Source organism: Tympanuchus pallidicinctus, unplaced genomic scaffold, assembly GCF_026119805.1.
Source record: "Tympanuchus pallidicinctus isolate F22 unplaced genomic scaffold, pur_lepc_1.0 scaffold203, whole genome shotgun sequence".
NCBI lineage: Eukaryota > Metazoa > Chordata > Aves > Galliformes > Phasianidae > Tympanuchus > Tympanuchus pallidicinctus.
In genome coordinates this window covers 21766-36405 of record NW_026294726.1, presented here as the reverse complement: position 1 = coordinate 36405, position 14640 = coordinate 21766, and the positions used below count along the sequence as shown (strand labels likewise).

Genomic DNA, 14640 nt, shown 5'->3' with positions numbered 1-14640 from the left:
TGGTGGCACACTGGCACAGCTCTGCTGGTGACACTACGCCTGACTCTGAAGGTTGTGTCCATGCCTTTCGATCCAGCGACAATTTGTTGCAGTGTGGTTCTCCGTGACTGCACTTGGGCATTCTGTGGCCACAAGGGTAGAAGGGAAAACCCTCTCTTCAGAGGCAACTGGAAATCTGAGGAGCAACAGATGTTGTGCTCTCAGGGAGCACGTTCAAAAAAGTCGGGAGCACTGGCAAGGGACCTAGAGGAAAAACGCCCACCAAAAGATTGTAAAATGTGCCACCATTAAGCCTCGCAGAGCTATGCCACCATTCAACCTAGCACAGCCAGAGGGGATGTTCTGGGGTTGGTACCCAGCGTTGGTGCAGTGGAAATGGCCATTGGGGCAGGCTGAGGTCCCTAAGGTAGGGGGGGGGAAGAGGGGGCTCAGGGAGGAGGACCCCCAGGAGTGGGGGGTGCAGGGCAGGGGGGCACAAAATTGTGGGGGGGCACAGGGTGTGGGGTGGGAGACGGTGTGGGTGGAGAAGGGCTAAGGGTGGGGGGGGGGGAAAGAGTGGGAGGGAGTAAAAGGTGGGGCCCAAGGGTGTGGAGGAGGGGTGCACGTGGAGAAGGGTGGGGGGGGTGGGGATGAACGGTGGGGGGAACGAGGGGGAGCACCAAGGATGTGGGGGGAAGCCAAAGGTATGGTGCCAAGGGTGTTGGGGAGGTGGGGGGGGGGGTAAACGGGGGGGAAGGGGGTGTGAGGGGGTTGGAGGCCCAAGGGTGTGGGGGGGGTGAGGGTAGATAAGGGTGGGAAGGAGGGGCAAAGGGTGAGGGGGACAAACGAGGGGGGGCAAGGGTTTGGGGGGGGTGGGGGCAAACGGGGGGGGGTTGGAAAATGAGGGGGGCACAGGTCATCAGGGTGGTGCAGGGCGGGTGGGGCACAAAACTGGGGGGGGGGCACACGGTGGGGTCATAAAGTGGGGGGGGGCACAGGGAATAGGGGGGTCAGCAGGTGAGGAGGGCACACGACATTGCGGGGTTGCAGGGGGGGCGCAAAATCATGGGGGGGGAACAGAACTTTGGGGATGGGGGGCCACAGGGTGTTGGGGGGCCACTCGGTGGGGTTCCCCCATTGTGGGGATGGGGTCGAAGCCCCTGCAGACCGCTTCTGGGGGAAGGGGGGGGAGCAGGGGGGGCTCACCAGGTTCGTCAGAGCCGTCGCGACAGTCGCAATAGTCATTGTTGACCCACTCAAAGGCGATGGCGGAGGAATCGTCCAGGCAGGTGAAAGGCTTGGATTCCTCAGAAGTGATGGTCTGGGGGGGGGGGAGGTTAAGGGGGGGGTTGTCCTCATGTGGGGGGGCTCAAGGGGGGGGGGTCACTCACTGCTCAGTGAGACGCCGCAGGGCCGCATCACCTCCACAGCATCCGTGGGGGGGACCAGCATCAGGGGCAGCAGCATGCAAGGGGGACTGGGGTGGAATATGGGAGGGGGGGCTGGAATCTATAACCCCCCCCTACTGGCCCCCCCCAGCTCCCTATAGATGCTCCTCAGCTTCTCACAGATCGCCCCGGGGATATTTAAAGCTCCCCCCACCCCCCCCCAAGGTTCTCTATAGGGCTCCTGCTGCTCCCCCTACAAAGCCCCAGTGCCCCCCATACAAATCCCTCCCCATACAGAACCCCCAAGCAGACCCCTCCCCATACAGACCCCCCCAGACCTTCCCCCCCATACAGACCCCCTCCATATCCCCATACAGACCCCCTCCCTATTACAGACCCCCTCCCCAGCTTCTTCCCCATACAGACCCCCTCCATACAAACCCCCTCCCCACGTCCCCATACAAATCCCTTCCCCATATCCCCATACAGACCAGACCAGCCCCATAAAGACCCCCCCATGTCCCCATGCAGACCCCCCCCATACAGACCTCATTCATGGCCCTATACAGACCCCCCTATGTCCCCATGGAGACTCCCCCCCCACGCAAAACCCCCCCACGCAGACCACCCCTACAGACCCCTCAGCCCCCTACAGACCCCCCCCGCTCCCCCCCAGTGCCCCATCTCCCCCCTTCACACCACGTGACCCTACACAGACCCCTCAGACTCACCCAAATCGCCACCGAGACAACCACAGACCCCCCCCTTCCCCTATAGCCCCCCTCAAGACCCCTCCCCCTTCAAGGCTCCTCCAGCTACCCTACCAACCTTCCCCGATGGAGCCACCCCACAGACCGCCTCCTCCCCATACAGGCCCATATTGGCCCCCTGCTTCACCCTACAGAACCTGAAACTCCCCAAGACCCCCCCAGCCCCCAGCCCAAGACCCCCCAGCCTCACACAGCGCCCTCAAATCCCCACAGACGCCCCCAAACCCCCTCAAACACCCCCCAAAAGCCCTACAGACCCTCACCCTCAGACCCCTATAGAGCCCCCAAACCCCTTCTAGGCCTCCAGTTCCCCCCGGACGCCCGCCGTACCACACAGACGGCCACTCGTGCTGGGCGCACAGCCCACACGCCGGAAGCGGAAGCCAAGGAACGGAAGTTCCGGGCGTGCGCCGTTGTCCCGGAGACGCGGCCGCCATGTTGGATGTGACAACACCGCCAATTTGCGCGCGGGGAGCGGTGGCCATATTGAGTGTGGCGGCGGCGGTCAGCCAATGGGAGCGAAGCGTTTGGTTGCCGTAGCGACAGGAAGAACGCGTGGAAGCAGAGCGGCACTTGTGTGTGCTGGGGGGGGGGGGGGGGGGGGGGCGAATTTGGGGTTCGAGGGGCGGGCACTGAGGTTCTGGGGGGGAGGTCTTTGGATGGGGGCGGGGGGGCTGCAGATCACATTGGGGGGAGGATTGGAGGACCCTGGGGGGGGGGGGCGGTGGAGGCAAGGAGGATTGAACTGGGGAGGGAGGAATTTGGGATGGGGGGGAATTGGGGGTCGGGGGGGGGGGCTGAAGACCCCCCTATGGGGGAGGTGGGGGGAAGCATTTTGGGGATGGGGGAGTTGTCTATAAGGGGGAGGGTCTGTCCACCCTATTGACCCCCCATGCAGGTTTAACGCCCCCCCCCGCCATGGGCACCCCCCCACATCCCAAACCTTCTGCAGGGACAGAAGCACAGCACAGGTAATGGAGTGCGGCGGGGACACCTTAAATTGGGGGGGGTACAACTGATGTCCTTGACCCCCCTGCTGTGCCCCTCCCCCCCATTTTAGAGACCCCTGAGGAACGGAGGTGCTGGCTGAAGGCTGAGATGCAGTGGCTGCAGCACGACACAGCGCGGGCCATGGATGTGAGGACCCCCCCCCTGCCCCCCTCCCCAGAAGTGGTCTTCAGGGGCTTCGACCCCATCCCCAAAATGGGGGAACCCCCCCACACACACCCTGTTCCCCCCCCCGAAAGCTCTGTGCCCCCCCCCGAATTTTGCCCCTCCCACACTCTGTGCTTCCCCCCCTCCTTAGAATTTTGCGCCCCCCCCCCCCTCACCTGCTCACCCCCTCATTCGCTGTGGCCCCCCCCCACTCTGTGACCCTCCCCACACCCTCTGCCCCCCCCGGGCCTTTTGCCCCCCCCCTTCCCCCACTGTGTCTCACCCCACACCCTGTGCCCCCCCCCAATTTTGTGCCCCCCCGCCCTGCAGCTCCCCAAAGCCCTGTGCCCCCCCTCACCTTCTGACCCCCCCTTCCTTTTGCCCCACCCACCCTATGAACCCCCACGCCCTGTGTTCCCCCCCACAATTTTGAACACCCCCTGCCCTGTGCCCCCCCACCTTCTGACCCCCCCCGTGCCTCCCCAACCCTGTGCCCCCCGCATTAATTTTGCCCCTCCCGCACTCTGTGCCCCCCCCCCGCAATTTTGTGCCCCCCCCTGCAGCCTCCATGCGTTGTGCCCCCATACCCCCCCACAATTTCGTGCCCCCCCCCACCCCGCACCCCCCAATTCCTTTTATCCCCTCTCCACTTCTGACCCCCCCACCCTGTGTCCCCCCTCTTGGGCTCCCCCTCCCTCATCCTGTGATTCCCCCCCCCCATTAATTTTGCCCCCCCCACCCTGTGCCCCCTGTCAACGGTTTAAGGGCTGCTTCGGCCCGGTTCCGTGACGAGTGGGGCGGAGGGATCCTCAGGAAAAAAAAGGAAACAGGGGACCCCAAAATAATTAAAACAGCGGCACCAATCTGAGGAGAAACAAACGAATTCACTAAGTATATTAGCAGGATGCAAGAGAACACACTATAATACAATATAATCAGAATGGAAGCTAATAAATCAAATATAATGAGAATGTCCAAAAGGTGGACAGGCCTCAGCACAAGGCTGAGGTGAGATGCGCAGTGCAGCTGAGCAGCGGGGAGACGGGAGCAGCGCCCAGGACGAAGGGCAGGCGAGAAAGAGCATCAGGAGACCTTGCCAGGAGTTTAACCTCCTCGCCCTGAGCGCAAGGTCCCCTGGGGAATGCAGTTCTTCTTCTCTTCTGGGCAGGTACCCAGGACTTGAGCACTGACAGTGAAAGTCCCAGTGCCCCACACGATGGTATGATGTGGAATACCGAAAGGCAAAACTCACAAAGCCACGACGCTGTCCTGACAGCTGCTTCTGCTCTCACAACTACTTGGAACGATCCTTTGCAGTCGGGTTGCAGCTTTGCCTCCTTGGTCTGGATGAGCACCCAGCCTCCAGGCTGGGATGGATGAATGGGAAATTGCAGAGGCGATGATTGTGCCAGCAGTCCTCGGGTCCTGAGAGAGGATAGTGAGGAAGACAGTCCGAGTCTGCGGTTCTTAAGGAACACATCTTGAGTTTCAAACTGCGGTACCTCATTTTTCTTTCCCAGATATGGGAACCCGAATAACATTTCCTATGGAGAAACCCCCACAGCCTGTCTTGGTGCTGTACGGATTCGGAGAAGTGCCAGAGGCAGGCATTTGGTCCAACGGAGCCGAGTCTCTACGGCCAACTTGTGAGGAGCTTCTGTATTCTCTGACTCGTTCTTTCTGCTTTTCCTGATGACGGCAGGTGCCGGGGGTATGAAATTCCCATTTAATCCCTGAAGCGTGCATTAGTTTCTGTAATGTGTGTGAAGTGAAATGACTGCCTTGTTCTGAATCCACATATCCTACTCCTCCATACCTAGGGATTATGTGTTCCAAAATCACCTTGGCCACCACATTTGCAGTGGCAGATACTGACGGAAATGCTTCTGCCCGCCACTTCAATGGTCTGCTGACACGAACGAGTCTTGATTTTCCCTGCATTCGGGAGTTATGTAAAATCTGCTTGAGTACTTTGGAATGGTCGAATCCCCGGCTCTCTTTCCCCTTCAGGCCGGTGTCTGATAGCCTTATTATTCACTTTCTGGCACGCTACACATCCCCTACAGACCTGTTTAGCCAGAGTATATACCCCTATATATCCCTGTGCTTACGTATTTTCGCAGCACAGCATCACACGGGGCTTGTACTCCCCAATGACTGCCTTGATGCAGGGTGATTAAAATTGCGCTTGTCACTGCCTTGCTTAATATTCTCTCCCATCTGAAATGATCCACCTTCCCTCGGACTCCATGGCCCCTAAGTTCCTAAGGGTTTCCTTTTCTTTACTGGGAATTTGTTTTGGGGGAGGAGGTGGTACCTCGGGCACAAGATGGTTCATAGTAATGTTGATTGTAGAGCAGCCTCACGGGCTGTTTTATCTGCTGCTCGGTTGCCTTGGGCAATGATTGAATTCCCCTCTGGTGACCTCTGACATGCACTATTGCAATTTCAGTGGTAGCAGTAAATCTTCTAGGACTTCACAGAATTATCACAGAATTGTAGGGGTTGGAAGGGAGCTGCAGAGCTCATCGAGTCCAACCCCCTGCCAAAGCTGTTCCTACAGCAGGTCGCACAGGTCGGCATCCAGGCAGGTCTTGAACATCTCCAGAGAAGGAGACTCCACCACCTCCCTGGGCAGCCTGTTCCAGTGCTCCGTCACCTCACTGTACAGCCGTTCCTTCGCACATTAGTGCAGAACTTTCTATGCTGCAGTTTCCAGCCATTCCCCTTGTCCTGTCTCCACTCACCGCTGAAAAGAGTCCGGCCTCGCCATTTGCCCCCCACACCTCAGATACTGATAGACCTGGATCAGGTCCCCTCTCAGTCTTCTTTTCTCGAGGCTGAACAGACCCAGTTCACCCAGCCTTTCCTCATAGCAGAGATGCTCCAGGCCCCTCGTCATCTTTGTGGCCCTCCGCTGGACTCTTTCCAAGAGATCCCTGTCTTTTTTGTACTGGGGAGCCCAGAACTGGACACAGAGCTCCAGAAGAGGCCTCAGCAGGGCAGAGCAGAGGAGGAGGATCACCTCCCTCGACCTGCTGGCCACGCTCTGTGCAATGCACCCCAGGATGCCATTGGCCCTCTTGGCCACTAGGGCACACTGCTGGCTCATGGCCGACCTGCCGTCCACCAGGACACCCAGGTCCCTTTCCGCAGGGCTCCCCTCCAGCAGCTCATCCCCCAACCTGTACCGGTGCATGCAATTATTCCTCCCCAGATGCAAGACTCTACACTTGCTTTTGTTAAACCTCATCCGGTTTTTTACTGCCCAGCTCTCCAGCCTGTCCAGGTCTCACTGAATGGCAGCACATGGACTGCGAGGTGGAAGGTATTTGGGGGGGCAGGCTGTTGTGTGAAGGGGGAGGTGGGTTGTGAAAAGGGGGCTGTTGTGCAAAGGGGGGGAGAGGGTCATGAAAAGGGGGGAGTTGTGAAAGGGGGGGCAGTGGTGCAAGGGGAGGTTGTAAAGGGGGAGCTGTTGTGCAAAAGAGGGGAGGTGGTCATGAAAAGGGGGCTGTTGTGCAAAGAGGGGAGGGGGTCGTGAAAAGGGGGCTGTTGTGCAAGGGGAGGCAGTTGTGCAAGAGGGGTCTTAAAGGGGGGGGGTGATTGTGCAAAGGGGGGAGAGTGGGGAGTTGGTTGTGAAAAGGGTGGGCAGTTATGCAAAGGAGGGGAGGTGGTTGTGAAAGTGGGGGTTGTGGAAAGGGTGGGTTGTGGTTGTGTAAAGGGGGCAGTTGTGCAAGTGGGGGTTGTGCAAAGGGGGGTCATCGTGCAAAGGGGATCGTCGTGCAAAGGGGAGCAGTTGTGCAAAGAAAAGGGGTTGCAAAGAGGGACCCTGATTGTGCAAAGGGGGGAGCTGGTTGTGAAAAGGGGGCTGTTGTGCAAAGGTGGGGGGGGGAGTCGCTGTGAAAGGGGGTGGTTGTGCAAAGGGGAGGTAGGTGATTGTGAAAGGGGGGCAGTTGTGCAAGGGGGGCAGTTGTGCAAGGGGAGTGCTGGTGCAAGGGAGAGGTGTGGAAGGAGGCATGCGTCTGCAAGGGGGGATGTGAGTGTGTGAGGGGGGGTTGTGCAAAGGGGGGTGTGCAAAAGGGTTGGTCGTGCATGAAGAGTGTGCAAGGGGGACTTGTGCAAGGGGAGGAAGCACGGGGGCACTTGTGCAAGGGAAAGCATGCAAGAGGAGAGCGTTCCTGTGAGGGTGAAGTGTGCAATGGGAAGCGTGGAGAGGGGCTGCTTGTGCAAAGGAAAAGAAATGTGCCGGGGGGGCGATTGTGCAAGGGGGATGCAGTCATGCAAGGGGATGCTTGTGTGATGGAGGAGTGTGCAAGGGGGGTACTTATGGAAGGGGGAGCCACGCATGGAGGGGGAGAGTGCAAAGGGGAGTGCTGGTGCAAGGGGATTTATTGTGCAAGGGGAAGAGCTCGTGTGAAAATGCTTGTGCAAGGGCTGGGGTGGTGAGAGGCCCTGTGCTTGTGCAACTGCTGTGCAAAAGGGGGGGCGGGGGCATCGTGTCCTGTGCACCCCCTCGTGCAAAGCCCACGTGCACAACCCTCGTGCAACCCCCTTGTGAACAATAGTTGTACAAACCCCACGTGCGCAACGCTTGTGCACAACCCTCGTGCAAAACCTGTCGTGCAAACCCCACGCTCACACCCTCGTGCAACCCTCCGTGCCCAACCCTCACCCACAACCCTTGTGCAAACCCCATGAGCAAAACCCTCGTGCAAAACCCCACGCTAACACTCTCGTGCAAATCCCCCCACACTCCCCCATTTGCACAGTCCTCATGCAAACCCCACGCTCACACCCTTGTGCAACCGCTTGTGCACTCCCCCGTGCACAACCCTTGTGCAACCCCAGTCCCGCACCCCCTTTTGCACAACCCTCATACAACACCTCGTGCAAACCCCATGTGCACAACCCTCGTGCAATGCACAACCCTTGTGCAACCCCCCCGTGCCCAACCCCCTGTGCCCAATACTTGAGCAAACCCGAGGCTCACACCCTTGTGCAAACCCCCTCCAACACCCCCCCTTTGAACAGCCCTTCTGCAACCCCCCACGTGCACAACCCTCGTGGAAACCCAAAGCTCACACCCCCGTGCAAGCCCTCGTGCAACTATCATGTGTGCAGCCCTTGTGCACAACCCTTGTGCAAAACCCACGCCCACACCCTCATGCAAGCCCTCGTGCAACTCTTATGTGTGCAACCCCATTTTGGCTGGCCAGCCAGATGTTGGCCTGGCAGGGCACCCGGCCAGCCGGCAGCCCAACTTTGAACCCTGCAGGGTGCCCTGCCCGGCCAGCAGGCTTTAACCCAGCATTCCCTCCCCTCCCTCCACTCTCTTTCCCCCCCCTACGGCCCCTCGAGCCCTACTCAGCCTTCAGGCCCCGTGCTCACCTGCCCCCCCACCCCCTCGTTCCAGGGTATTTTACTGACTTCTCCCCACCCTGTCATGGTTCTGTTTTTGTTTTCGTTTTTTTTATTTTGGGTTTCAGTATTCCACATCAAAACATCATGTAGTGTACGGGGCACTAAAGTGTCACTGCCCCAATCCCAGCTACCTATCCCTGTACATTACAGCAGTCACGGGATCTGGCCCTTCCGGGTGGGGGGGGCGCTCTCTTGCTGCCTGGCAGTGGGTGCTGGAGGTGCTTTCCTGGCCGTTCCAAGCTTTCCAGGTTTGACTCGGTCCCGGGAACTCTCTCTCTCTCTCATCTTGTCTGATTTATTAATCTCAATTTCAATTAAATTGTATATATTGTGCTATCTTGTATTCCAATATTATAGTAAAATAAGTTTTCCTCCATAGATTGTTGCCGCTGTCCTTTTCCTCCCTTCCTTCCTTCCCGTATTTGTGGGACTGGGGTGTGGGGGGAGGGCAGAGGCCTGTCGCCCCTGTCACGGACATAGATTGATCTGGTCAACTCCGTGACAGATTTTTGGCGCCCAACGTGGGGCAAGCTGCTTTTTAGCTTTTAGAACGAATCTCTTTTTCTCTCTGCTCTTAGAGAGCTTCGTTAGGGAGCATTATCAGTAGTTCAAGTTTCTGTGCTGGAAAACCTGACCTTGAAAGATTAGGCGTACTGCCAGTGTTCTGGGATATTTGTAAACTTTGAGTACTACTTAGTCTGGGTAGTGCCTTTTTTTCCTTTTTTTTTTTTTTTTTTCTCCTCTTGTTAGCTTCAATTCATTAACCCCTTTTTAGCAAGCACCAGTGATGAACCCACTCGTTATTGTGGTGGTGCTGGGTAAAGGATTTAAAGCAATGGTGTTACTCACAACCTACTGGCCAATAATCCATCTCACACGTGTTGTGGAATTGCATTCATATATAACTACCTAAGGGCACTGATGGAGACACCTGTATTTTACCTATATGCAATGTGGTATGATTTGAATTTTGACATTTACATCCCGGAAGGAATGGCTAATTTCACAAACAGCTACATCCCAAATGGAATAGCTGATTGTACAAACAACACGATGTTCAGACCAGTCTCCGGGTTTTCTTCTCGGTTTGTCAAACGTTTTTCGAATCTTGAATTAATACTCATGTTGGTGTGCATGTCATTAATTCTCCTGAATGTACTCCAACGCATTTTTAATAAGGAGTCTGCTCCAAAACTAGAGAATGATGACTGGCAGGGAATATGGAGAGGTTTAAGAAAGGTCTTAGAAGCATGGGGACCCGCAGTGTCATGGGATTTTACTCTTGAACACCTGTGGGATCCTGAGAAACTAAGCCAGTATTTGAGTCAGGGACGATGCGGCTTACATAAATCTAAGGAGGTACAACTTATTTGGGGTTTGGCTTCTGCTTACCGTGCCCTATATAATACCATTCTGGAGAGAGAGAGTTTCCGAGCTGAGGTTCAAGCCAAAGGGGAAAATCCTCAAGTCAAATCTAATCAATCACAGGAGAAACCAGTAACAATACCAGTTGCTCCCGTGGAGGGCAAGAAATGGAAACGAGTGTCTTCGCGTCTTGAACGAAAAAGAGAAGAGGAGGAGGAGGAGGTGGAGGAAGATCCAGGCGGGGGGCCCTCCTCAGAACCACCACCATTGCGAAAGGCAAAAGGGAAAACTAAGAGACGTGCAGAAGAGAGTGATGAAGAGGAAGTCTCTATTACTACTCGCCGGCCTCTAAAGATGACTGAAATCCAAGGTTCAAGAAAGGAGTTTACACGGCGCCCGAATGAAACTCTTGTTTCCTGGTTGGTTCGCTGTTGGGACAGTGGGGCCCATAGCTTGTCTCTGGATGGTAATGAAGCTCGCCAACTAGGCGCCATTGCCAGAGATCCAGCTATCGATAGAGGAATTAGTCGGTGTTCGGATGAGGCTGCCTCCCTCTGGGAACGAGTGTTAATAGCTGTGAAGGAAAAGTATCCCTTCAAAAACGGTTTGAAGATTGCGATGAAAAAATGGGATACAGTTGAAAAGGGTATCCAGTATTTGAGGGAAATAGGCGTGGTGGAAATGTTGTATGACCCTGACTTTGTTCCTAGCCATCCACATCAAAACCTCGACCCTGAAAAAGTGAGGACAACGCCTGAGATATGGCAGAAAATCGTGGCAACAGCACCGGACAAATATGCCGCTACACTGATGTCAGCGTGTGACAGATACCAAGAACAACAGAGAACACCCTTAATTTATGAATTAATTCTTACGCTCCAAAACTATCAACAGTTGCTATCCCCCATTCATGCTGCTGTAGCCGCCATCTCAAAAGTGACGGACCAACTGAATGAAACGCGGCAGCAAATGTCTCAACTGACTAACCGTGACAAACCTATAGCAGTATCAGAGATGCTTGATGAAGATCAGGATAATCAAAAGAGTCTAATGAAGGAGATGAAGGAGATGATGAAATTTATGCGAGCCCACCTAACTAAAGACGATGAACCTTCCTTCTCACGTGCACCATCAAAGATCTCAGCTGTTAGAAGCAAACGCTCTCTGGCTCAAGTAAGGGGTAATACACTGCGAATTGTCTTATGGTATTACCTACGTGACCATGGAGAAGACATGGGGAAGTGGCACGGTCAGCCTACTCCTGTACTACGAGACCGGGTGAAAGAATTACAAAGCAGATCAACCACCAGTGCAGTTGCTCCAGTTACTACAGGTAATGAATAGGGGGGCCCTGCCCTCAGTCAGGGGGGGAAAGGGATAATAGAGTATATTGGACTGTGTGGATTCGATGGCCTGGCACATCAGAACCACTGAAATATAAGGCACTGGTGGACACTGGTGCACTCTGATGCCCTCTAGTCATGAAGGGACAGAATTAATCCATATTTCTGGAGTGACCGGGGGCTCTCAAGAATTGACTGTGTTGGAGGCTGAGATAAGCCTCACTGGTAAGGACAGGCAAAAACATCCTATTGTGACGGGCCCAGGGGCTCCATGTATACTAGGTATTGATTGTCTCAGAAGGGGGCATTTCAAGGATCCTAAGGGGTATCGATGGGCCTTTGGAATAGCTGCTGTGGACACAGACAACATTAAGCAGCTGTCTGTTTTGCCTGGTCTGTCAGAAGATCCATCTGTTGTGGGGCTGCTGCGAGTAAAAGAGCAACACGTACTGATTGCTACAAAAGTGGTGCACAGGCGGCAGTACCGCACCAACAGGGATTCTTTGCTCCCCATTCATAAGTTAATTCGTCAGCTAGAGAGCCAGGGAGTGATCAGCAAAACTCACTCGCCTTTTAACAGCCCCATATGGCCAGTGCGTAAAGCCAGTGGAGAATGGAGGCTGACGGTGGACTACCGTGGCCTGAATGAAGTCACACCCCCACTGAGTGCTGCTGTGCCGGACATGTTAGAACTCCAGTATGAACTGGAGTCAAAAGCGGCCAAATGGTATGCCACCATTGACATTGCTAATGCCTTCTTTTCCATTCCTTTGGCCAAAGAATGTAAGCCACAGTTTGCTTTCACATGGAGGGGCGTTCAGTATACCTGGAACCGTTTGCCCCAGGGGTGGAAACACAGCCCGACCATTTGCCATGGGTTGATCCAAACTGTATTGGAACAGGGCAGTGCTCCTGAGCACCTGCAGTACATTGATGACATCATTGTGTGGGGCGATACAGCAGAAGAAGTCTTTACAAAAGGAGAGCGAATGGTCCAAATTCTTCTGAGTGCTGCTTTTGCTATTAAGCGAAGCAAAGTGAAAGGACCTGCCCAGGAGATTCAGTTCCTAGGCATAAAGTGGCAAGATGGCCGTCGTTACATCCCGACAGATGTGATCGACAAAATCACTGCTATGTCTCCACCCACTAGCAAAAGAGAGACACAATCTTTTCTGGGTGCAGTGGGCTTTTGGAGAATGCATGTTCCAAACTACAGCCTCATTGTAAGCCCCCTTTATTATGTGACACGAATGAGAAATGAGTTTACATGGGGCCCTGAGCAGCAGCAGGCTTTTGAACAGATTAAACAGAAGGTAGCCCGTGCCGTGGCCCTAGGGCCAGTACGGACGGGACAGGGTATAAAGAACATCCTCTATACCGCTGCTGGAGAGAACGGTCCCACTTGGAGTTTGTGGCAAAGAGCCTCAGGAGAGACCTGAGGCCGACCCCTGGGATTCTGGAGTCGGGCGTACAGGGGGTCTGAAGAGCACTACACTCCAATTTAGAAGGAGATCTTAGCTGCATATGAGGGGGTTCGGGCTGCTTCCGAAGTAGTCGGTACTGAAATACAGCTCCTTCTGGCACCTCGACTGCCAGTGCTGAACTGGATGTTTAAAGGAAAGGTTCCCTCCACCCATCATGCTACTGATGCCACTTGGAGTAAGAGGATTGCACTGATTACACAACGAGCACGGATGGGGAACCTCAGCCGTCCAGGAATCCTAGAGGTCATCATGGACTGGCCTGAAGGTAAAAAGTTTGGAACACCACCAGGAGAAGAGGTATCATGTGCTAAAGAAGCCCCACCATACAATGAACTACCAGAGAATGAAAAGAAATATGCCCTGTTCACAGATGGATCGTGTCGTATTGTGGGAAAGCATCGCAGATGGAAATCTGCTGTGTGGAGCCCCACACGACAAGTTGCAGAGGCCAATGAAGGGGAAGGAGAATTGAGCCAATTTGCAGAGGTAAAGGCTGTCCAACTGGCCTTAGATGTTGCTGAACGGGAGAGGTGGCCAATGCTCTATCTTTACAGTGACTCATGGATGGTAGCAAATGCCTTATGGGGGTGGTTACAGCAGTGGGAGCAAAATAACTGGCAAAGAAGGGATAAACCTATTTGGGCTGCTGAACTGTGGAAAGACATTGCTGCCCGAACAAAGACTATAGTTGTAAAGGTGCACCATGTAGATGCTCATGTGCCCAAGAGTCGGGCTACTGAAGAACAGCAAAACAACCATCAGGTAGACCGAGCTGCCAGAATTGAGGTGGCTCAAATAGACCTGGACTGGCAGAACAAGGGTGAATTATTTCTGGCTCGGTGGGCCCATGAGACCTCAGGTCATCAAGGGAGAGATGCAACATACAAATGGGCTAGAGACCGAGGGGTGGACTTAACTATGGATGCCATTGCACAGGTTATTCATAACTGTGAAACGTGTGCCATCATCAAACAAGCCAAGAGGATGAAACCTCTTTGGGAGGAAGGGCGATGGCAAAAGTACAAATTTGGGGAGGCATGGCAGGTTGATTATATCACCTTGCCACGATCTCGCAATGGTAAGCATTATGTGCTTACTATGGTGGAGGCAACCACTGGGTGGCTTGAAACATATGCAGTACCCCATGCTACCGCCCGGAACACCAACTGGGTCTCGAGAAACAAGTCCTGTGGTGACATGGCACCCCAGAAAGGATTGAGTCAGATAATGGGACTCATTTCAAAAATTCTCTTGTAAATACTTGGGCCAAAGATCATGGCATCGAGTGGATTTACCATATTCCCTATCATGCACCAGCCTCTGGTAAAATTGAACGATACAATGGATTGTTAAAAACGATGCTAAAAGCACTGGGTGGCGGAACATTTAAGCACTGGGAGAAGCATTTGGCAGAAGCCACCTGGTTAGTCAGTACCAGAGGATCTATCAATCGTGATGGTCCCAACCAATCCAGTTCCCTACATACCGTAGAGGGAGATAAAGTCCCTGTTGTACATGTAAAGAACATGTTAGGAAAGGCAGTTTGGGTTCTTCCAGCTTCTGGAAAGGGCAAACCTCTCTGTGGTACAGTTTTTGCCCAGGGACCAGGATGCACTTGGTGGGTAATGCAGAAGAATGGGGATGTTCAATGTGTACCACAAGGAAACTTGATGCCGGGGGAGTGCAGTTACTAATTCTATGTATATGTATATAGCCATGTGTGTGTAATGCATTT

At 54.5% G+C, this 14640-nt stretch overlaps 2 long non-coding RNA genes across 2 annotated transcripts; one reads left to right on the top strand and one right to left on the bottom strand.

Moving 5' to 3' along the window:
- Window positions 1-326: 326 nt before the first annotated feature.
- LOC128081280 (uncharacterized) lies at window positions 327-2492 on the bottom strand. Its single transcript, XR_008207124.1, has 4 exons — window positions 2468-2492; window positions 1371-1456; window positions 1186-1300; window positions 327-401 (listed from the first exon to the last, which is right to left on the bottom strand). It is a non-coding gene; the product is annotated as an uncharacterized LOC128081280 (long non-coding RNA).
- A 135-nt stretch (window positions 2493-2627) lies between these two features.
- Window positions 2628-5499, top strand: LOC128081282 (uncharacterized). The gene is made up of 3 exons (XR_008207126.1): window positions 2628-2712; window positions 3198-3274; window positions 4461-5499. It is a non-coding gene; the product is annotated as an uncharacterized LOC128081282 (long non-coding RNA).
- Window positions 5500-14640: the final 9141 nt, after the last annotated feature.